General features: G+C 43.9%; 1 protein-coding gene across 2 annotated transcripts in view; it reads right to left on the reverse strand.

The window, feature by feature from the left end:
• The window catches only part of LOC146178597 (uncharacterized), a 75,709-nt gene extending 53,126 nt beyond the window's left edge, over positions 1 to 22,583 (reverse strand). For both annotated transcript variants that reach the window (XR_014700875.1, XM_084579786.1), the window contains exon 1: positions 22,332 to 22,583. The gene's annotated coding sequence lies outside the window, so the exon portion shown is untranslated. The remainder of the gene's footprint in view (positions 1 to 22,331) is intronic.
• Between the last annotated feature and the right edge of the window lie 1,907 nt (positions 22,584 to 24,490).

Here is a 24,490-nt window from a genome sequence, read left to right on the forward strand (position 1 = left end):
ACATCTCGTGTAAGCGTGAGTGACGTAAAGACGGAGTGACCCGGAACTGCACATGTCTGATACTCGCTTACAAGAAATGGTAGGACGGGGCGCAGGAGTTTGACCAAAAGGGAGGCGACCAACTTGTAATCTGTGTTAAGTAGCGTAATCGGGCGCCACGCCTCCGGTTCCGATAACGTCGCATCATGCTTCGGCACTAGCGCGATACGGCTTGAAGAAAAGGATGCTGGCTTTTTACCCTCTTCGAGGAAAATCTTCACAAGGCGCGTCAGATACCTTCCAATGACATCAAAGAAAGTGCAATAGAACCCCGCAACCAATCCATCTGGTCCGGGTGCCGAAGCTTGGTGCATGCTTCGCAACACGCTTACAATTTTCTCAGCCGTTGCTGGGGCGCACAGCGTGTCAGTCATGTCATCCGGTGGGTGGGGTAATGTTCCATAAAAGTCTGCAGTCACTCTCCCAAAACCTTCGCGCTCGCAGAGGCCTTCCGACGCGAAGATCGCTTTGAAGTAGCCTCGAAAAACGCGGTCGATATCTGCAGGCTCCACGGACGTTGTCCCGTCTTGCATGCGTACTTCCTCGATGCGGGCAGGTCTGTCATTTTTGTGCCGACAGCTGCGCGCGTACATTTAGTCGTCCGTATCGTAAGCATGCAGACGCAGGTCCGCAGCGATGCGCGAGGCTCGCGATCCCTCCGCCAGAATCTTGTGATACCGCATGCGAAAACCTTCTAGATACTCACGCATCGCGAACGTCAACTCGTCAGCGTTTCCAACGATTCTCATGTGGCGCAGCACGTCGTTCAATGCTGCAGCGTTGCGCTCCCGCCTTTGCTTACCTGCACGGACCACAATATCGCGCCATTCAAGCTTCAACGAATCCCACACCTCAGGACTGAAACCTACAATCTTACCAACTGAGCTGATCTAGTCTCGGCGGATGTCGCGGACACTGACGAGATCGTGGAGGACGTACGCCAAGTTCCAGACGAGTCCGGACGGCCCGACGCACTCCTCAACGACACAACCACCGGGAGGTGGTCGCTGAGGTGCCCGACACCAACAGGTTGAGTAACCACTTCGCAGGATACCAAGACAACAAATGCGGCCTTATGAACTCTCTCCTCTTTTGAACGTCAAGTATGATCAATGCAGCATTTCACAGACTGCTTCTTTCTTACAAATAAACGTGTGCGGAATCATCTGGAGTACATCTGAGCATGTTTCGATTATTATCAAATCTTCGATCTCGCATTTGCTATCTCCGGGTACAACATTTCTTTGCTTCTGATGCTCAATTATTTTATTCTAAATAACAGATGTGATGCTGCACAAGAAATACAAAACGCATTCATACAGTCGTTTTTGTTGGAAACAATAATATTAATAATTGGTTCACAGGAAAGGAAAGGAGCAGTATATGTCACCTTAGTTCTGTGGACACCTAAGCCACGCTGTAAGAGGAGGGTAGGCTAACATAATTACAGAGATAACTGACTTAAAGTGGGAGAAAAATTGAAGAGCACTGCAGAGTCTGCATTGGAGTAATGCGAAAGCACGGACGCTGCTGTTGGTTCCTTCTGGTTGCTTCCAGTTTTAATTCACTTCTTGTTTGCCCATTTTAGTCTTGGGTACTTTTAAATTGCGCGCCAATCCCTTCTTATACCCTTTTTTCGACTCTACTTCCGGTTGCGTGACGTCACATCCTTGACGTCATATCCACTAGGGCACCTCTTCCTCTTTCCGCTTTCACTCTCACCTTCCTCCCTTCCGTTCGCGTGGTTCAGGTGTCCACAGAACGTGTAGCAGATACTGCGCCTTTCCTTTCCTGTGAACTATAGTTATTCTAGTTAATTACCTAATTAACTTATTGGCCTAATGGTTCGGTCGCCTACTTATACAACTATATGACGTCACAACACCTGTGGCGCTCCTCGTGGAGAGATCGGGAGTTAGGCCGCCGCTTCCATGGTCTCCGAGATCACCCTCGCGCGTGTGTTTCTGTGCGCGCGGAGGTAATCTCGGAGGCCATGCCGCTTCATGTGCGCTGCCGCCCCTCGCGAACGGCTCACGTTGGTCGCCCAGCTCTTCAGCGTGACGTCACAACACCTGTGGCGCTCCTCGTGGAGAGACCGAGAGTTAGGCCGCCGCTTCATGTGCACCGCCGCCCCTCGCGAACGGCTCAAGTTGGTCGCCCAGCTCTTCGGCGTGACGTCACACGGGGTTACGCAAAAGGTCATTTCATGTGCACCGCCGCGCTACGCGAACGGCTGAAAAGTGATCTTAGTATTGCTTTCGCAATAAAACAACCCTCGCTTGTGGGATCTGAACCCACGACCTCCTAATAAACTATATAGAGGCATGTGTAGAGCGCGTGCAGTAGTTATTGGTTTGATGAAGGCTATAAAAAAATAAATCAACTCAGTTGAATTGAATGGTATGAAAAACAAAAGGCTTGCACAATTATTACTCCCCTAAGTGAATGCGGAGTCAGAATGGTCGATTGATGACTGAGCTCCGAGTTCACTCCCTATCTATAGTGCGTTAGCTCTGGAAGCGTCATCGAGTGGGAAAGGAGTTCGGTGTTTTACACCTGTTACGTTTGGTACCCGAGAAAACAGCCTACCATGCTTGACAGAGGGGAATCGGAGAGAGCAACATCCCTAACTGCACAGTTTCTCAGCCTTTTTCTCGGCAGACGAAGAAAAAAACCACTAACTATATATAAGAGAAACACACAGCAAGGGAATGAAGAAAATAAGTAGTTTAGATAAGAAGTAGAAGATAAGCAAATAAGCAACCAAAAGTACAAGTGCTAGCGCATGGTAAACACAATGTAAGAGTGGGTTTATTCAGTCGACGCAGATGGATTCAGCTGCTCCGGATGAATTCGCAGCGGAACGTCAGGCGTACCGAATCACAAAGACAACAATCAACTTCGTTCTCGATAGCGCCAGCACGCGGCGCATGTCAGTGGCTATAACGATGAAGATGACCACTACAGCGGTTATATATTGAGACGACAATGCTTTTAAAGAAAGGAAGGCTCTCAATTGAAGTTCGACACGTCTGTTTCTATATTAGACTATCACGCCTTCCCCTGGCTGCGCCAAGAGCTTGGCCAACGCACGGCCGCTAGATGAAGAGGAATTAAAATGGTTTACAGCACTGACAGACAACCGCAGGAAAGATTCAAGTGAGAGGACAGAGTGCTACTAAATATTCACGCATTTTATTTACCGATGAGGCGCTTATATACAGCAGCTGCTCATATCACCAAAACCGCAATGACAGGAAAACACAGGTAACACTTAAAACTGATATCCCATCATTGCACGAAGTGAAGGATTACAACTAGCTCTCTTTGTAGGCCGTCATTGCACCCGTCACCGCTTCGGCGGTGGACGACAGCTGTTGTTGCGGCACGCGTCTTTCTCTCCCTATTCCTTTCCTTTCTTTATTTTCTCTTCTGTCTCTTAAGAGAAGAATGTCGAAAGCCTACCATTCCTCTCCTATCGTTTGCCTCTGATCGTTTGCATCTTATCGGCGTTCGTTGCAGTGGTACATATCATTATATGTTTACAGGAAAGGAAAGGCTCGATATCTATTACACTTTTTCCGGCAAGTGTGAGTTTGGACGGTCCACCATCGCGCCTGTCGCTTGGCGTTCCATGGCGCGCGTTGAAGTGTGGGATTGCAGTTGGCTGGAACGCTAGACAAGCACACATCTCGATGAATCTCGCGCACAGATCTCGCACACAAATCTCGCGCCCAACTCTCGCGCACGGGATTTCGTTCAATAAAATTGCCTTTGGTTTAGCTTCGGTTAAACCTAATTGGAAGCGACAGTTGAATTTCGTCGTTGTTACTGTCGGTATTGACTATAGTATTGACAGAGAAGCGGCGGCGGTCATCTGTGCTGGTTGTCACTCACGCCTTCCAGCACTGTTGCGTTGGCGTTTCACCAGACTCTCCTCACATTGTTCCAGCGTTTCCGCCGCTGTTTTGGCTTCAGTCATTGTTCTTCTCCGCAAACTTTCAGCTCGCATCTTAATCTCTTCTGAGTCGTCAGATGCAGCCAACCAATGACCCTAGCGAGCACGGTAGCTCAATTGCTCTTCCTGTGACTCTATCCTGAGCCGCGTCTGTATATATACCCGAGATTGACGTCAGCGATCATGTGTCTCGCCACGCAGCTCCTCAGGCATTAAGCTATTTCCCACGTCATTTGTCCTTAGAGTTTATCATTGGTGGGAACATAGCTACCCAATGTGTTTGTGGCTTAAGTACCAACGTTACCTCGAAGCTGTTTGAAGGTCATCGGAAGCACATGGCAACCTTGGCTTTACCTCGCATAGTAGAGCTATCGCTTCAAACAAATTTCGAAAGCACTGCAGAATCTACTTAGGAGAAATTCATGCGCATGAGAATTGCTGCTGCACATGGTATATCGCGCGCTGTTAGTAGAGATTTCATGGTACGGAAAATTATATTAGCAGCCGCGCCATTGACGACACTGTGTAGTAAGCTGCGCAGTTTCCCACGAACGTTTTTTCTACCCGCGCCCCTCCTTTCCCAACGAGCCCAGAAATGCTGCGCCATCGGCTCTGCGTGACTTTATTGTTAGATCCGGGCCAGCTGTCACGTCCTTCACTTCTGAGGTCTTCGGCTTACAACACACAACGGCCGGTTTTATTTTCTTTCTCCAGCGTTTGTGCATTATCCGCGCTCTTGGTGCAACCAGAGGAAGGCACTACAAGGGCCGCCCTCTTAGATTGAAATTCGAAAGCGAACTGAAGGCCGGCGGCGTAAGAGGGGCAGCGTGTAGTCGGAAACCACGGACGGGGGTTGCTAATGTCAGGTGGCACTGCGAGGCACTCGACCGTAATCTCCAGGTACGCTGGGTTAAGGTAGTCCAACCTGATCATCTCTTGATGACCACTCTGCTTCAGGGTGCCAGTGTTCGTGGTGCGGCGAGCGACGCGGAATGGTCCATGGTAGGTTGGGGATAGCGGTGGCCGGACAGCGTCGCGGCGAACAAAACAATGTGTGGAAGGGGCTGAATAGGCTGCAAAAAAATTGGCATTGCGACAGGAGAGGCGACGTGTAACAAGCCATAGATTTTTAACGCAATCCACAAGACGCTTAAGGTACACTTGCGGCTGGTCTGGCAGCTACGCTGATGTGAAGAAGTCTCCAGGGAGGCGCAGGGAAGTACTGTCCACAATCTCTGCGGCATATCACTGTGGTTGCGCACGGAGAGTGGCCGTTAAATCCAGGAGCACAAACGGCAAATGTTAACTCAGTTTATGCACTTGAGCCTAATAGCTAGGGCGGGCTTCAAGATGATTACAAAGGTCATACTTTTAATCGGGAACTTTGACTGGTAGACCCAAACTAGTTCTCTCTGTTCACTGAATAAATGCGCCAACGCACGTAATACATGCCCATAGCCCACTTAGTATAGAATAAAATGGTTTGGTTTGGTTTTGGGGGTTTAATGTCACAAAGCAACCCAGGCTATGAGAGACGCCCTAGTGTAAGACGCCGGAAATTTCGCCCACACGGGGTTCTTTACCGTGCACTGACACCGCACAGCACACGAGCGCCTTGCTTTTCGCCTCCATCGAAAAGTGGATGCCGAGGCCGGGATTTGATCCCGCATCCTTGGGCACAGTAGTCGAGCGCCCTAACCACTGCGCCACCGCGGTAGGTCGAAAAAAATGTTCCGCATACCTGCTGCTGTATTAGGCGCAGTGAGAAAGTTATAGGTAGGGGTTTGAGATAACTAAGTTGACTTGTTTAAGAAAAATCAGTTGTAAATATCATCACTCCCTGATTTACGTGCCCAAAAATGTTTTCCCAGCATTAAATAAGGAGAGCTTTGGCAGTAAATTTCATACGTTAGATTTCATCGTTTTTTTTTTTAAGAGATGGTTTTATTTCTGTTAACCTCAACTTTCTTCGCCATAGCTTAGCAAAACAAAGCTAACATTTTACACAATAACGACAAAGGAACAATCTATTTACCCCCCTGTCGCAAGAGCCTGTTTTGTGTTTTATAAAATTGCGGTCCAAAGAAGCAAAAAAAAAAAGCAAGAAGTAATCGCAGAGGGCGTGAGAGAGGGGCTCCTCAACAGCGGTGGGAATTTTTTGGGGGGAAATGAAATCGAGCTGTTTGCGGGGTTTAAACTGCAGGATTTGGCACAGGCCTGGGTAATTAAAGAGATGTGGAAGAACGAGCTTTTCTCAAATAATGTTGAAACTTGCATTCGGCGTTCTGAGCTACGGTCTGCGCAGTTAATCAGATGGGATGGTGACATTTATGTTTATAAATCATCAATAATAAAGTACAGAAGATGGTTGTGCTGTTAATAGTTGCATTACTTGAATTAACAGAACGCATCAACTGCACACTGCTAAATATAATAGTTTTAAGAACGTACGTGTAACAAATCAAATACACAGCTTACAGCTTTGCAAATTTGAGTGTCTCCTTGCAGTAACTCAAAACAAAAAGAAACAATATTTGATGCCTTCTGTAAGTGTGACCGTAATTTGTAATTGAATATAGAGAATGTTTTCTACCGCGGCAATTCTTTGCTTTTACCACCCACCGACGTCTCCACGCGGTCTCGATAAGTTTGACACTCTGTGTAGGCGGAATGTGGAGACGAAGAAAATAAACTCGAGTGGCGCGTATCCGAGGTGCAATCCGAGCATGCGCGATTCGTTCCTGGAAGCCTGCTAAGTTGCTCATCTGCATCTGGCGCTACGCTGCAACCCCGTCAAAGTGTGCAGTGGTAACCCCGACGTGAAGCGGCGACCAGCTTAATATTAGTGAAGAAAACTAAATTTTTACACCTCATAAATTTGCGTAATTCTTGGGTGCACGAATTATACTGGTCACACGCTATTTAACCGAGGAAGTTAATAAAAGTTAGAATACAATATTTTTTTCGTGCGAAGCGCAACATCACAATAGCGCTGCACAGAGAAAAAGGCACCTACTGGCGTACATGCGAATAAGCTTGAAGTATACATTTTTTGTATCAGCTAAAGTAAAAATAAATTTACCAGCTTAATGTAATGTCGCAGCTTGAAAGACGACAGCACATTTAAATATACCCATGGAAAGAATCTTTTCACATCTAGAAAGGAAACACAGACTACAATCTGTTATAATATTGAGAAACCCCTTGGCAGGTGAGAAGGCTGGTCTTGACTTTTGTTCACCATAGTGTTTTGAGAGGTTCCTACTTGTTAATATGGTTAAATGCTTTAATTATTCTACTTGTAGTAATGAAGACGTGGATCGCTATGTGGAAGGCGGCAGTGAATGCGCTTACATGTCGAGCTGATCCTTTATAATTAATTCCGCTAGTACGCCTTCTCAAAGTTTCTCGCCCGAGCATACAAACACGCCCTTGCGTAGTTATTTCAAGCATCTTTGCAGTGACTAATTCTTAGCTTGATCTTCATCTATCACTATCAATTTCTTCATCTAACACTATCACTTTCTCTTTAATTATTCTACTTGTAGTAATGAAGACGTGGATCGCTATGTGGAAGGCGGCAGTGAATGCGCTTACATGTCGAGCTGATCCTTTATAATTAATTCCGCTAGTACAGCACAGAATAGGTGCAATTTTAGCTTATATGAGGCATAAAAAGTAAAACGTAATGTCCATAAGTGTATTGTACTTTGTTGTGCTTTATGAGACATAAGCAACTAAGTTTAAGCGGGAGATTTCGTATGTGAAAGAACGAAAAAAAAAATTACAAGACCTTCATACCGAGTGTTGTTTTCCTCAAGAATTCTCAGCCTCTTTCGTATTGAGTCTCACTAGCAGTCTGGTCCACCATCACGAGAAGACATCATTAAACAAAGCCCACACACTACTGTACTGATCTGGTATGATGTACGACGACGACTCTGCACTAGTATCAGCAACAGGTTCAATCACACGTGCGCAAACTCAAACATACAAACACTAGATTATCATCCTACAACACGCTGGCTTCTTTCAATAATCATGAGTCACTGCTCACAAATCAGGCAAACAATCATGCTATCGACCACCGCCGAACGCACCAACATTAAATATATCATATGCATTCCACACAAAGCGTCTATCATTCATGTTTTTCAGCTCTAGACGCGCAGTTTGCGCAAGCGCCATCTTAGTAAAGACGTACCGTAAAATGGGGTTACTTTGTGACAGATTTCATACGTTTTCATTCTCTCGCTGAACAATTATAAACATAAAGACGAATGAATAGTGGCATAACGCTGCTAAAGCCTTCCCTCACACGACGGTATGTTCTACAAATCCGCATCTTTAATACAAACGGCAATATTCTGGCTAAAAGCTGTCACAATGTTGCCCCGCCGTGTGGGGCAACTTTGTGACAACATTGTTTTTGGCTGAATATGATTGGGAAAAAAAGAGCTGGCATAAAGTTACCCCATCAAAAGTTTACTTGCGTTGTCTACAATTGGTTTCTGCTCCGGCAGCGTTACAATTGTATTACAAATGATTGATACATGTACCTCCTCAATCAAGATCTTTTACTTCAAAGATGCCTCGCTTGCCTACTGGCTAGGGGATTCAATTGTGCACAAAATTTCTTCTTTTGAGTACAAAAAAGGGTCTTCGCGGTCCGGCCATCTCCAATTCTTTTTGGTCCTCTCCATAGTGCTGACGATGTACCCCTCAGGTTTGACTTCCGTCACTCTTCCCGGGAAAAGTTGTCCTTCGAAGTTTACTACGACAGTCATCCCCCTTGAAGGTGCTTTCTCCGGAAACCGTACCGCGAACCCTCGGGACGTTGCTAGTATTTGGAACCACGGAAGTGGTAGGAGTGTCCGTTTCCGATAGGTTGTCAAAACTTTCGGACAGTACCTCGGAATCACTTGTATCTCATTCCGACCACTTTTTGTTGTCTCCATGCCGACCATCTGAAGACGATTCGCTGTCACTGCTTTCTTCTGCGCGGTCGTCCTCAAGAGAAGACCTCTTCCTAGGTCGTCTAGCTCTGATACCGGAGGAAGAGCTGCCCTTCTTTCCGGTTGTCGGATTTCCTGTCCAGTTGGCTTCTTTGTTGGCGTGTCACAAAGTTACCCCGCGAAGTACCAACATTTCAGTTTCCTTTCTACAACCTTATACAAACATGACTTGATTAAATTTATATTACAGTTTATTTTAGCCTAGATATTAGCAATCAGAAGTACATAGCTGTTTTCGCTGGTTTTCTCGTGCGGACGGGTCGAGCACACAAAGTTTACGGTGCTTCACCAGATGGGCGCGAAAACACGATTCAACCTGTCGACGTCTGGGTGGCTCCTGAGCGCGGGAACTTCGGCCGGCTGCCGGTAAGTGGCACGGCATGTCAGGCGAGCTTGTTGAGTGGCTCGTAGCTTTTCGGCGGCGCCTGGGTGTGGCGCAAGATATAAAATACAGAAAACCGAGCGCGTGTCACAAAGTAACCCCTGCAGTCACAAAGTAACCTCATTTTACGGTATCAGGTCAGTTTCGGTGGCCATCGCCGTGGAGAATCCGTTTCACTCAAGTCTTTTCCCCGGAAGGATTTTGATTCTTCGTTGAAAGCTCCCTCTCAAGCTCGAGTACGGCAGCAGCTTTTCGACACAACGAGATCGGTAAACTTCGCGCAAACTCGACGTGACTGTACCACAGTGTGCGCAGAGCACGTATCCGAACGTCAACAAAAAGTTAATAGGACGACGGAGTGTGTGCAATGGCTTTTTGATACCAGTAGGAAAGACCACGGTGACGAAAGCAGACGGGTGATTGAGGACGTGACTTAGCACGCTGCACCAATTGTTTTTGTTTGTAAACTTTGAGAATAGAAGTGAGATGTGTACGATAAAATAGATGTTTCCGTTTCTTTGCGAAGTATTCAGCAAAAAAGTGAGAAGAAACTTTAGGCTGCGTTGTCACTTCTGGAAGTAAGGGCGAGTCGGTACTCCTTACACACCCTTGAGTCTTTCAATGATCAAAAATTGTAATCCTATTTTCAGAAGTTCTCAATAGGGGACGTGCGAGTTCCTCCAATTACTTCTGTTCGAATGAGTTTATAAAACGAAAGCGTGACTTCAGGACTGATGGGTATCTCTACCTATGGTAATGAAACTGTTTTATTACCTTAAGCAAGAAAAAATTGGAAAAATCTTGTTGACATTGGAGCAATATTTTCTTCTATAGATCATCGGATTCGTTTCACAGAACATGTCATTTTTGCCAGCACTTAAGCTTGGTGTGTGTGCATGCTATTTATAGTATGCGGCGTCCAATGACATTATTGTAGTTTTATTATTTCTGGAAAAAATCTTTTAAAGCAATGGTCAATGTGGGCATTTTTATAACAACTTGTACCACGACTATCGCCTCGAGTAATTCGTGAATGTAAATACCAGGATGAGACTATAAAAGAGCGTTCTACCTCCTCAGCATTACCGTATATTGGTCAACTAGAGAGAAGCGACAGAAAGCAAAAATGCATAAAGATTTGTAAGAATTGTAATGCGACCAATATTTGTTGATTTTTTGTTATACCTATCAATGCATTATCCCCTACTAATGTATTTCTTCTTGTAATAAGCACACTTTAAATAACATTCCGCACAAACGTACGCATTGCGTGCTTGTTTACAGCAGTTGCCTCTATGAAATAAAAAATAATGCACTGTGGTCACCTGCGTACTGGTTGCTCAAGGCAGTGCTTATTTGCTCTGACTATTCAGCCCGTATCCAAGTAGGAATTGAAATGGGGCAAACTGCACCAAGGTGTAAGCCGCCGTAGAGCCTTGGAAAGCTTGCGCAAAACCTATGAAAATGCAGTCCTTCGCAAACCCAGTTTATATACGGATGAAGAAGGTTACAAAATTTTGCGTCTTTATTCCATCAAAAAATCTTTCGAATGCCATGCAGAAAAGCCTCCGAGATTTATAGAAGATAGAAGATATAAATGAGAAAGAGAAGAGATAGAAGAAAAAAAGACGTAAAAATTTTTAGGGCCGGGCTCTTTCCGAGCTCTAGCCTTTACTTCGGGTAAACTTTCGTGGAAAAAGGTGTGAGTGTTAGTGGTCAGTGAGTGTCCCTAGGAAACATGAGTGAGGGTAAACGACACGCCTTTCTTGCCGCAGAGTCCATGAGTCAATAACCTGAAACAAAACCATAGCCTGAGAACAATTCTGGTATGTTTGGAAGCAGAAAATTAAATTATGACGGCCATTTAAGATCCTTAATTCTTTAAGCTTTTGATGCGATAGTGTAGACTACGAGCCTATATATAACATCCCCGCTTTAACCAAGCCGTATGAATGTGCCTGTGTAGTCCAGAGGTAACGTAAATCCAAGGATCGTTGCAGGCTGATTTTGATATCGCCCTCCCATATAAAAGACCGGTCAGAGTAGGTAGCTCCTTCCAAACGTAATGTTAGGCAGCCCTACGGCCAGTTAGTGTTCGGCCACGTCGCGTACCGCATGCCAGCGCCATCCATGCTCGGGATTTTTCCCTTATAACGCCAATGCCGGTGGACGGCAGCGGACAGCGTATTTTTGGTTAACGGGGCTTTTAGCGATAAAAATGGGCGCCAAGGTGTAGTATCGCCATAGAAAGTCAACTTAAGATTCTTTGGAAGAGGGGAGGGGGAATTAAATTTGGAAACGACCTGCATCAAAATTCTTTAGAACGTAGCTATTCTCCTGTTGTCTGCAGAGCCCGAAGGCCTTTATTCCTATTCAGAGTTGATTGAGGTGAGAACATTGAAAGAAGCGCCGCACAACATGAACAAGCAATAATCTAGTACGGAAAAAAATATTGCCAATTGTTTGACGTTCAGAATTTAAAATTTTGGTTTTCTCTTCACAATATTACGAACGAATAAATAAACCGACACGACCTTTTTTCAGTAGTATTTTGAATAGTAGAAAGCAGCATTTCTGAGCTAAAACTGGATCTTTTACGACATTATACGTTTACTTGAAGAATCCTACTCTGTTGCCATAGCAGAGGTTGCTGTATTAAACTTTGCATTCGGATTTATATTATCATCTTAATAAGAATCTAAAAATAAATAAAAATATGTTGCATGTCGACTACCGCACCGAACGTAAAGCACTTTCGAAGTTTAGATTTCAGCCACGGAATGAGCCGAACAGACTTCACAGACATGTTGTACAATGTGACCAAATAAATACTGCTGTTGCTCCTCCCGCCGCCATCACCACCACCACGGCCACCAAACCCACCTCAGCTCACAAGAGCCTGTGACCACCTATGAGTTCCTGAGGTCACAGGGGCTCTTGAGTTAAGATATGCCAGCTTACCTCAGTATTTCATCCATGTACGGAGTGATATAAGTCATTAACCTCAATAACCTGTTTCTCAGAATTCTTACGCGTTAAGCACTGAACTTAATGACGTAAAACTCACCAGAGAATTTTCTGTTATCAACAAACTAAGGTTTTTGAATATGAAACTTGTGCTATGGGACGAAGATGTATATTCAATGTACTGCCCGCGCTTCCGCAAGAACCTTCTGTTCTAGTCGGCCTACTCAAAGTTATTTAAACGCGGAGTAGCGAAAACCTGCATGAAAGCAGCTTTGTATAGGTCGTGGAAACAAAACTAAAACAAGCTTTGACGCGCAGATCACTAGGCTTACCGCTGCAGACTATCCGACAAAGATCCTTTCAAGCATCCATATTATCAGAAAGCAGGATTCAGAAGGTTCCATGCGATTCAAATAATAGCAACGTGGAGTGTATTCCGTATTTTAATAAACTTTCGCCCAAACTGAAAAAGACCGTGAGCAAAGCTGGCGTAAAGCTCCTTTTTTCCGCCAGGAATAAATTAGGAGGGTTGTGTAAGAACGTTAAGCAGGAAATTAGAAAGAAGGCACGTGAAAAGAAACACCGAAGGTAATTTTTAAACTGTTGTTGTGGTGTTGTATCCAAATTTCCGCTGTTATGCGGCCGCTTTTACATCGGGTAAACTGGACGGTGCATCAATGAGTCACTACGCGAGCACGCGAAAGACATAGAAAACCGGTCACGCCGAAATGTCCTAGCCATCCATTCAACCGATTGCAAGGACTGTGAGGCGTTTTTAAATCAGACCACAACCATCGCCAAATATAACAATATCTGACCTCATGCCTCATTTCAGAGGCCTTTAACATTCACGTATTTGGTGACACGTGTTATCCAACCATCGGTAGCTTTATTCCCACAACAGCTTCCCTATCTCAATCAGGGACGATTTTGATGGCTCCCTTGTGTATCTAAAGACCATCACTGTGCCACAATTTCTTTTTTTTTTTCATCTGTGCTCTGCTTTATATTGCTCCTTGTGTCGCAATAAATTGTGTCGTTGTTAGTCAGCGCATGTGCCTATATAACCGTTTCACTCGTCCGGTCTGTTAGCGCTGTTTCTTCGTTTCGTTCCACGTGAGACCCCTTAAGAATGATATGGCGAAAGCCTTTGGGGCTCGTTATACTGTAGCGTTTATTCGTTAGGACACTGCCGATGACACATGGAAGGAGAGTGGCTTCTTCAATGCCGGATTCCAAATCAGTATGTCCACTCGACGGCGAAGGCCTGAGCTCATTGCACCGCTTGGTCTTTAGAGCATCGGCGGTGAAGGCGCACACTCCTTGCGCCTCTTGGTCTTCAGACCTGCGGGCAGATTGCGTGCGGTGGTGTACGACACATGGCTGCGGCCGACCATGCTTCCTCCTGAAGATGGTGGGAAAGCCATCGTTGCCATGGAAATGGCAGGAACGCTAGACTAGGAAACTTAAGATACATTTCTCACGTGCCCGGCATGGCATAGTTGGTTAGCGCGTAATTCGGCTGGTGATTGGAGGGGTAGGAGTTCGATTAGCTGTGAAGGACGATTTTCTTAAATGTTAATGGGTTTACTGAATTAGGTTTGAATCAGATCACGGACTATAGCAATAGATTATGACGTCTTTTCTTGGGGTATGGAATAATTGATTCGATTGTGGACTGTTTGGTTATGGACTGAATTCTGGTCTTGCTTGTTATGTGAGTTCGGTTGGATTGGCTTTGGTTTGGTCTGAGCCGATATACAACTTCTGCAGATGCCCTCATGAGCGATGAAAGGTTTTCGCCTTAAGAAAGCACAATTTGACTGTTAATGTTCTGCAATTACTCACAGCCTCTGTGATGAGCTCAAAATTCTTTAGCGCGAGAACTTTAAACTGGAGGCTCAAAGCGTTGCAAAATCGTCTAATGCTTGCATGTTCGCTTCTAGAGTTTTCACACAAAAATAAAGCGTTGTAGCGGAACACGTTCAAGCCCTAGAATATCTTGTGGTCAGCAATCGGGGAGTATCATAGCCGTCGCCTCTTTTGTTTTCTTCAGTATGTAATTTCTCAGATTAAAATAACTTCAAAGGCCGAGAACTCATCAGGTAGTTTAGAAGAACTCCGTACAGCTTATTAGGAAAACAGCATAAGTTCAACTCGATGCACTATAGGTCATACCTAGTGAAGAAAGCTCTAAACAAGCGGCATACAGAAAGCACCACTAAGAGTTAGTGCCACTCCGGCTCGAACTTGGCTTGTTCGTACAATTCGTTTACATAAACAATCATCCTACAGAAACGGACCTTTGCAAAAACAATCGATTTACAATGTTGGTCCATAATGCGCGTCTTCCAGAGGCTATGTAATCCAATTAGAGAGGACATGTCTATATGCCCATCAACAAGTGGTAGCGCAGTAAGGTGCCGAGTTAAGTGCGGTGTCAAATAGTTTTTTTTTAATTCCTTTCTATAACATCCCACAATAGCGTTGCACTTCTGGAAGCACTGAAACAATGTTCAGTGATTGCTGGAGAATCACACTGACGGAACATTACCGCAGCTACAGAAATGCCCTTTTTACCTAACGAGGCTTTAACGAGCAGAGTCTCGGTATGTTGCTTAAATAATTATTTGTACAGGGTGGGAGCAGTTTTTCGTACTCCTTGAAACATATCATGTCCCGCTAGACCAGGATACGAAGGACGGTACGGGGGGGGGGGGGGGGGGGGGAAGGGTATAGAAAGTAAATGCTTGTACAAAATCTTTTTCGACACTGTAAACAGGATCTCAGGAGAACAGGATACAAGTAGGAATAGAACAGCCAAATACACCTCTTGCACGGCACCGCATAAGCAGGCTCCTTACGCCTATTAGAAGACACAATTAGATGTGCTTATACATGAATTAAATTTGCATTCTCAAATTACCGTAACATCGAATGGGAAAATTCACGGAAAGGCATCAAACGTTAAATCAGCTGATGGATATATAGGTGGACTAAACCGTGGTCACCTGCGATTACACGCTGGAAAAGCTTGTCCAGTCCCGTAAATTGAAAAGACGAATCACACACAAAATCAGCGAACACTATGTGGAAGCACTGGAGGGAAAGGCATGAGCTGTGATTAATGTGGAGAATTTAAAATTTTAGTGGCTAGAAACAATACAGGTTTTCGCCCTCCCAAATATAGAGACTATAAAAGAGAACAGTTTTAGCGTACGCTGAAGAATTGGCACATGATCTTTCCAGTAACCCGCACTGTGTTAACAGGCGCTCAAAATCTTTAAGGTACTTAGGTGGTTTAAATCTTAATGCCACATCAGCAAACCAGCAGTTGTCAATCCCCATATGCCAATATGCCAAACCGGAGCCCAAAATTCCTGGAACAGATATTCTGAGCACCTGACACTGAACCAAGGTCCTCCGTTAAACGAATATCTCATCGACACATGGTTCGTCACTGCTGAAAAACGCAAAGTTATCGTAGTAAGCCTTCATTTCGTGACCCATTATACGAAAACCACCAACCTAGGCAAGTGTCTGCACGACAAAACGCAAGCAAGGATAGTGGGCCCACATGTTGCACAGAGGACTGGATGGGGACTTGTGACACACAAGAATTTACAATCAATCGTGTGGAAAATTCTTTGAATCTAATCAACCAAGTGTTCCACAATTTTGTTTGTATAAACGCATTTTACATTACCGCACATCATTTCAACATCATGACCTTCCAGTTTTGACCCATATACGCAGGAACGTTGCGCAAAAGACTGATTCCTGTTTTGTATCGATGCCAATCCTGGCCAAATTCAAGATGTAATGAGCAAAGGAATTTATCAACAAACTTACGAAATTTTAATCCACCAGGATGGAGGATTTGGAGCTTTCTATACGAGTTTAAAAACACAACGGCGACCCTATGCACCCTTCTATGAATGTGAATAAAAGATACACGAGCAGAGTGGACCTTAGCAGTGGCCAAACAAGTCTGCAAAAATTATTGCAATTACCTATCTTCGCATAGGCTTTGTCCTTCCTCGGAAGGGTAAAAAACGTGCAGAGTTGAGGTTTGACAACCTCCTGCTCTAAAGTGACTCAGGATATGAGGGACATCATGATGAAAAATTCTGGGAAATTTGCCCAACTGTGTTTCTTCAACATGCAGTGACATCGGGAAGGACACGACAGGGTGGTTGCTTGCCTCTACCGAAAAGCGACTACCGCGGTCTTCACGGAACCCACACCCTTGCGATCAGCAGTCGAGCATGCTAACTCCTGACCCACCATGGCAACGCACATAGATATTTGAAGGGCCAACACGTGTACAACTGGGGATAAAAAAAAAGAAGCAAGCAAGCCACTTCCCTGTAAAATTTTATGTCAGTTCCCTAACCGAAACTGGTAGCTGTCAGTTGCGTAGGCTGCTAGAAGATGGTTGTGCGCTTTACAGCTAAAACTGTATTGCCCCTTTCTGTCTGATAAGGAAAGCATGATTGAACTTATCAGCTACTAATGTGTGCCATTCATTTTTGTATGTACCAGTACACTATCTTGTCAGCTTAATGTATTGAACGTGCTGTTAAAAGACATTCCTCTAAGTGAAACTTGCTTTCCTTTAGGACAGCGTACTGCGAGAGTTGTGAGGAATCTATATTCAAATTAGAACCAGAGTGAAAACACCCACTTTCAGACCTAAAGAAAGAAGGATATTCTCTACGAGAAAAGGAATTAAATTACAGTTAACTGAGGTAGCTGTAAAGGATTCATACTCAAGTATCATTCCGTGTTGGTCCTTTAATCTCAGTGTAGGTGTATTTTGCGATGGATTATTTGAGTATGAAGCTTGCGTATATGCCATTCACGTGGTATCCAGCGATCTTAAAGAAATCCTACTATTCCTTGCTCAAATATACGTGCATGCCCCACTATAAGAGAGACGGTCTGGTTTCTTATGTTCTGCTTCTTTACCCTCGTCTTTCGTTGGAGTTCTGGTGTTTTCATGAACTATGCACCAATTCCCACAAGTCACGTTGCAGATCCCATTCTAGCTTCCTTGTCACAGCACTTGCGCAAGCTTTCAAGACAAACGTAATGCCAAGAACATGCTTCTATATACGTTGTATCCGAGCAGATCATCTAGACAAAGCAATCTCGAGGAATAAGGTCATCGAACCAGAAAATGCATGTGCTCACTCCATCAGGGCATCAACGGTTCCCAAAGGAATCCCTCCCCAACACTGCATGTCTTCAATGAGCGTAGTGGAAGAGCCTAGTAACGCTCACTGAGCTATTCGGAGAAGTACATGCCTCTGTTCTTACGGAGTGCGAAAATGACTACACACTGAAGCGAAGATAATGATATATGTTCCGTTTTTTGCATTTTCACTTTAAACGTAAATGCCCTGGAGCTCGCTATGCACTCCCTGTAACCGCAAAAGAAACACATTGTGCATATTTACAAGCTGGGTTTCATCGTACTGCACTCAACTTTAGCCAGTTGTTTCCGCTGTTCGTGCTACTGAAAGGGTTCACGAGAAGCAGAGCTCTGAACATTGTGAATGAGTGCGTGGTCGATGGTCTTGCAACACGACACGAGCTCATGCTATGCCCTAAATAACCTCCTCGTAGCGTGATGCATGCTGCAATCTATTACGAGACGCCCTCGTGGGAATATGGCACCCATTCAGAGCGCACAAGATGTTGCAACGTCATAAAAGTGGCAGAAGAATTGGGACTTTCGGTGCAAGCTCTGCCGTCAGGAGGAATGCATTGAGTAATAAATGCGGTGGAAGTTCACTTAACTTGTGGCGCAATGACTATCATTCTTGGAGTGCACATTCCACGTGCATACAGGTTTGCAATGTCATTGAATGGTAGCCTTTACGTTGACTGGGAAATGCCGATTAGTTCTTAACTTGCTGAGGAGGCACGAACGACACTTGTATAAGGCATGCTACAATTAAAAAGCGTCAGCTTTAGAGATTTCAAACATATTAAACGTTGAATGCCCATGAAGAAGCCACTGCGGGACTAACTCCTTGGAATTCCAAGTTATTCCTAATATACGGAGGCCTCGGGGAGTCGGCATTTGATAGTTTAGTGCCAAGTTGTGCCGCGTTCAGATCTCATTATCGATATGTGTATGCCAATAAGAGATGGTTTCCAGTCCCTCTCTGGCCTTGTTTTCAGCTTTGCAACCAACCATTTTCAGATAAATAAAAATTTTAGGACTCTGTTGAAGCTATTTCCTTACTGAAAGTTAAATAAAATATCAATGGCTTTACCAGTCTGCTGAGAATCTGAAAGGATTTTGTTTTAGGCAGGCAAGACGGAAGAGAAAAAAAAATGATGAAGTCAAACCTCTGATCACGCTTTTTTCGGTCGCACTGCACTTGAAAAAAAAAGGGGAGAGCTGATGTAAGAGGATAATATAATACTGACACAAGTTTTGAGGAAATGAGCGGAAAGGTCGCGTTGTAGAGACTTGCGCAGCTAACAGCGCAGCAGTTCGGCAAAAAGGGTAAAAAAATTCGTCAACATTATCACCTTCTATAATTAGATTTAGCCAGTTATTTAACCATTCGCTTGCCCCAAATATTCTTAATTAGAAGAAGGCACAGGTCAGAAATCGGAGCTGTTATGCTTTTTAAAATATCAGCACTTCTGAAGCAAGTAATAACCTTTAATGACATCGCAGGGATAATTCCCTTTCTAAAAGAGCCAGAGCGGTACACCTTGACCAATGTGGTCAATTGCCTACGTAGTCGACTGACTAACGTAACTGTTTTGTCAGGCACACTGGACGCGGGATCGCAACGATAGAAGGAAAAGAGGATAAATAAGTGCCGTCGCAGGTAAAAAAAAAAAAAAAAAAAGAAGCATGAAGACAAACAGGGTCGCTCGACATTGACAAAAAGACTTAATCATTCGTTATTTTTATGCTTAACGAAAAAAAGACAGGTATTTTTCCGTAGTGGTTAGAGGGAAAGAAAGTGAGAAAAAGAAATTGACTCGATCCCTTAAAAACATAGCATTTGTGCGTGGACGGGTCAGTCAAGCAGGCGTGATGAGAAAAGAAAGCAGAGACGTAGCGGAAATAACAGAGGCGTCAGGTAACCTAAAAAGGGGTGAGAAATGAACAGTGTGGTGCACCGCAATGTTCTCGAGCCGCTACACGAGAACCCAATCCACCTCGCCCTATCCCTGTTCACGTCCCCTTCGATCGTGTGTGCCCAGTAACGCGGCATTCCCGGCCGTCAGCTTCCCAAACAATCGCTAAGTAACGAGGCTTGATAGGCGGAGAAAGGTGCCTGGCGCATTGGGGGCAACTCACCAAGCTCAATCTATTCCTTATTTTTCTTCTTTTACTGCTGTCATGTTTTTGAGTTTATAACGGTGCCCGACAAGTCTCCAATTGTTTCTTGTGCTCTGTTGCCGATAAAATTGAGTTTTCTGAGATGTTCCGAAGTTAATAGAATCAAAACAGCCTTAACAGTCGTGCTCAGAAGATATTTTTGTGCATACATAAAATTTCATCATGGCTGAGCGGCACCTAATTGTTACCTTTTGTGAATATTTTATGCTTTAGTTGAAATTTTGTGTATATAGCATTAGAAAAAACAGATATTTCAGTTGCCAGTAGTGCCATGCACAAAAATAGTATGGCCAAGCTGATTCTTGGATGTAACCGGAGAGCACCGGATATAAGCAGCTCTGGCTACTATCAGTCGATTTCACTAAAGAAATTTCACTCTGCACCTCATGTTAGTCTGTTGGGTGCAGGAAGACAGTTACAACTGCTAGCGATACAACTTTCACAGGGTATACCAAGATAGGCGTCCAAGGAGGAACCTACCGTAAGAAAGTGTTTATTGAACAAGTTTGAGATCTCCCTTTCAGAGGCACCAGGTTTATGAAAATAATTTTTCTGTTGATTGGTTTCTTGTTTATTAATTCGCTGAATGTCTCCTTCATGAATTTGGGATTACTGGCAGTACTAAGAAATTTATTTATATAGTACTCAGTTTTAGCTCTTTTGATGTCATTATTCAGTTTATTTCGAGTTTTTTTTTTTTTTGTAGTCGCGGAGATCAGTCTCATCTCTTGTGTTTAAAAATGTTTGAAAGAGGTTATCACGAAACTTCATCCTCTCATATAGTTCAGTGGTTATCCAAGGTTTCCTCAATTTCCTGCATTTTTTGTGAGGCTGGAGGGGAAAACATTGGTCATAATGTGATTTAAAGGACGATATAAAGACATAGGACTTACTGGACTTAGTTTTATTCTTTACGCCCTTCCAGCTGAAATTTGACATAAGATCAACAAACTTTTTCACGTTAGATTAGGAGTATATTCTCTGCGATGGTTTTTCATTTGGTCGAGGTGGTGTTTTCCCAGGGAGAAAACAAAATACTTGGAAGTGGTCACTAATGTCCGATTTTAAAGCGCCCGTTTTTACATCATCAGGATCAAACCGTGTGACACAGAGGTCAAGTGTGGCTTCCGTGGTGAGTGTTACTTTTGTAGGAATATCGATCACATTTAAGCATGTATCTAAAATATCTTTGAAATCTCTCTACATAGGGTTATCTAAGGTTACATTGATATTAATGTCCCCTACCACGACAGTTTGAAGATTTAGCTGAGAACTTTTATCTAGCAGTCTTTCTGTGAAGGATACGAAATCTTTAAAACAAGCATATGGCGGTCTGTACAAAGTAGAAAACAATGTATCTGAACACTCTATGGCTATACATTCGCGACTCTCATTTATTACCTTAAGTTCTGGTATTATTCGATATTGTAAGTCAGAGTGGATATAGATGCACACGCTGCCTCCCCGCTTTTCTGTTCGACATGACATGACATAGTTGTAACCATCAAGTGAAAGGCAATCTTCATCGGAGGAGACCCACGTCTAGGTGAAACAAATCAAATCAAAGGAATGATCTATATTAGAAGTATCTGAACTTCATCAAATATATTACGTAGACTTCTCGCATTTAAGTGAAATATTGACACTTTACAATTGTTTTTGAATTGCGGAACAAGACAAGAAAAATCTGAAACTGAAAGCAACATTTCGAGTTACAATGACAAAGGATTGCTTTCATGGCGTCCAAAAAAAAAAATTCATGTGAGGCGGTCAAGGTCTTCCTTCCCGCGTACAGCAACCGCACTTTCACCGTTTTCGCGCCTTACTAGGACTTTGCCATTGGCATGCCAAACATGTGCATAGCCTGATACGGCTGCCCATTCCTTGGCCATTGTCAGAAGGTTGCGGGAGCTTCTTTTCATGTTTTCGCAGGCATACACGGTATCAGTTCCGCCTTTTAACTTTTTTTGTTTGATAGCCAGTTATCATGCACTTCTTGAACCTGAAACCGCACAATTACTCCGGGTGTCTTGCCTGCTTTCGCATGCAGTCTGTGTACATGTGTGATGTCATTTCGAGTCAGCGGCGGCACTTTAAGTTTTAGTGCTATTTCATTCACTTTCTTTAAGAGATCTTCATTTCCACTAGAAGGAATGCCGTGTATTTTAATGTTTAGGCGCCGGCTACGGTATTCAAGATTATCTATGGGCTGTTTGATCTTGATGAAGTCCCTACTAGGACACTTTTTCAAAGTCGTCCACTCTTTTCGTCAGATCTTTCGTCAGTTTTTCTTGAATCAGTAGCCTTGACTGGAACCCGTCGAACCTTTCTGACAATAACTGCACAGAAGCTTCCAAACCTTCCACTTTGCTAGGCAATGCCAGAAATGCATTCATTTTTCTCTCAAATCTTGTTAGGTGAACCGCTATGATTTTTTCAATTTTTTATCCTTCAGGTTCGAAATCGGACTTTTCGCCTTTAGTTATATCACCTCTGCATGTGTAACATTTCCATGACTTTTTCCTCTTCGCGCTGTACGTTTTCTCAGTGACACCGGATTATTCACCCAATGAAAAAGAAATTTGCACTCACAGCAGTTGATTTGGGGTTCGTCCTCGTCAAGTTCTCGTCGGCACGCACAACAACGCAACTGGGACATCACTATCTATATCAGTCACTGTTTAACATCAAATAAAACTGCGGCAGCAGCGGCAGGGAGCAAATTATTTAAAGGCAGGAAAGCCACCAACCTGCAAAATTTGAGACCAAAGCTCAACCGTGTCCTTAGCGAGCGACCGCTGCTGCCGAATGATGGGATACGCCCCTCGTTGATTTTTTCAGTTGCCGCTGGTGTCGCTCGTATAGGGCGGTGATGACGTTCCCAATTTGGCTGTGGCCTTGTTTTTGAATCTGGCTCAGGCGAGCGGAATGGCTATCCAATTGGTACTCCTGTGGACCGGGAATGGTCCCTTTCGTGGTCCTTGTGATTTTTCCGAGAATTACTTCGCCGAATCAAAAGAAACGGAAATAAAATAGGGTGATGGGGGTTTTCTCTTAGCAATTTTTGTGTTTCTGCGGTCCATTTCGCATTGCGGGAGACATTAGCATTGTACATATTCTAATTATATTTTTTCATTAAGGCAAAACTGGCAAACATTGAGTAGCTCACAATAGTAGCGTTCTTTATGACGCATATATTTGTTTATGATACGCACTCTCACGGCTAGGCTCATGGTGAATAGCTCGCGTCTGCGAGATGTGTCAGCAACATGTGTCAGCGACATTCTGCGACATTCCCGAAATGTGTCACTGAGTGGTGGCAGTAAGTTCTGACGTCAACATAATTTCTCCGATAAGGACGTCGCAATATTTTCTGACGATGAAACCAAGAAAACGACGTATTTAATTTATTACGGGTAGACAAACACGCAAGACAGAGGAAGAAGAAGGGAGGTATAGAAGAGAAAAAAGAGAAGAAAGAGGACACGCTTTCGCCATTAAGCTCTTAAACGAATCTAAGTCCAATCCTGTATATTTTTCAATGACAAGGAACATCTACATTTCCAATTTATAACGGGCGACTTTTATCTTTGATGTGTCATTTCTGTAGGACATGCTTTAACGTTCTGTCATATAGAAATTGGAGTGAAGACGAAGTTGTAGCACTTAGAACAATTTCTAGCGCGGAAAAAAACACACCCATTCTAGAAAATTCTTCGTTACGTATGACGTGCAATTAACATATGCATAACTGCAGCGGGCATGCAACGTATTCTGCTTAACCTTTATTGATATCTCCTTGTCGTAAAGCGTAATATTTCTCTATGAACAATGGTTTCGTTTCGACCTTCATATCGTCAGTAATTTTAACGAAAAAAATATTTGGACGGGGTGGGAGGCGTCTTTAGCTTCGCATTGAAAAGTATATACATTCAATGAGACCCATACAAAAAGTAGGGCACCGTCAAAAACGGGCGGACTTTTTCCGCACTCGACATGTCCATCGGCTGAATACATGGTACGCACCACTAGATGATGAACCAAACAAACAAGCACAATTAGCGGGAAAACACTTCACCACAACGCACAAACACAATGCACGCGTACGGTTTATCATGCTTAAACCTGTTTTCCCAAATCGGAATGCCACTGGTGGGCACCAGAAACAAGGATTTATTGCTTCGGAACACGGTAAGTAAATTTTATTTCCTAATAATTAAACCGTAAGATTGAAAAGCTGGGTTATTGACAGTAACTTTTAGATCGAAGTCAGCAATAAAGATGTCGTATCGGAGACGTGCTTGGCCTTCATGTCACGATTACAAAAATTCTAGTTGTCAAGCATGCGTTTCCAGAGAGCTAGTTTGCGCCATGTGCACTAGAAAGCTCGCAATTACATGTCACTTCATTAGTCACTTGTCATGTGACCATCATGGTTCTCGATCGCGCTAGAGTAGAGAGGAGGCGCTAGATAAGCAGCACTGCTATTGTCACGTATTTAAGCATTCGACGAAGTGAACAGTAAAACAGCGTAGAAGTAAAAGCTGATAGAGCTGACTGTGTGTAGCTCTCAGTCTTCGTGGGAGCACTTGCAAATAATTAAGTGAAGCAGTACGGGCTCAGTAGGTGGGTCCGTTACAATATTATCCCTGTGTATTGAACTAGAAAAATTTAGTATTCTTGCCTTGAGCTGAATGAGCACAGTGTAAGAAATAGCAATATCACCTGCAAGGAAATACGCATAACTATTC

This window comes from Amblyomma maculatum, chromosome 9 (assembly GCF_055883805.1).
Source record: "Amblyomma maculatum isolate TAMU_Amacu chromosome 9, ASM5588380v1, whole genome shotgun sequence".
Taxonomy (NCBI): Eukaryota; Metazoa; Arthropoda; class Arachnida; order Ixodida; family Ixodidae; genus Amblyomma; species Amblyomma maculatum.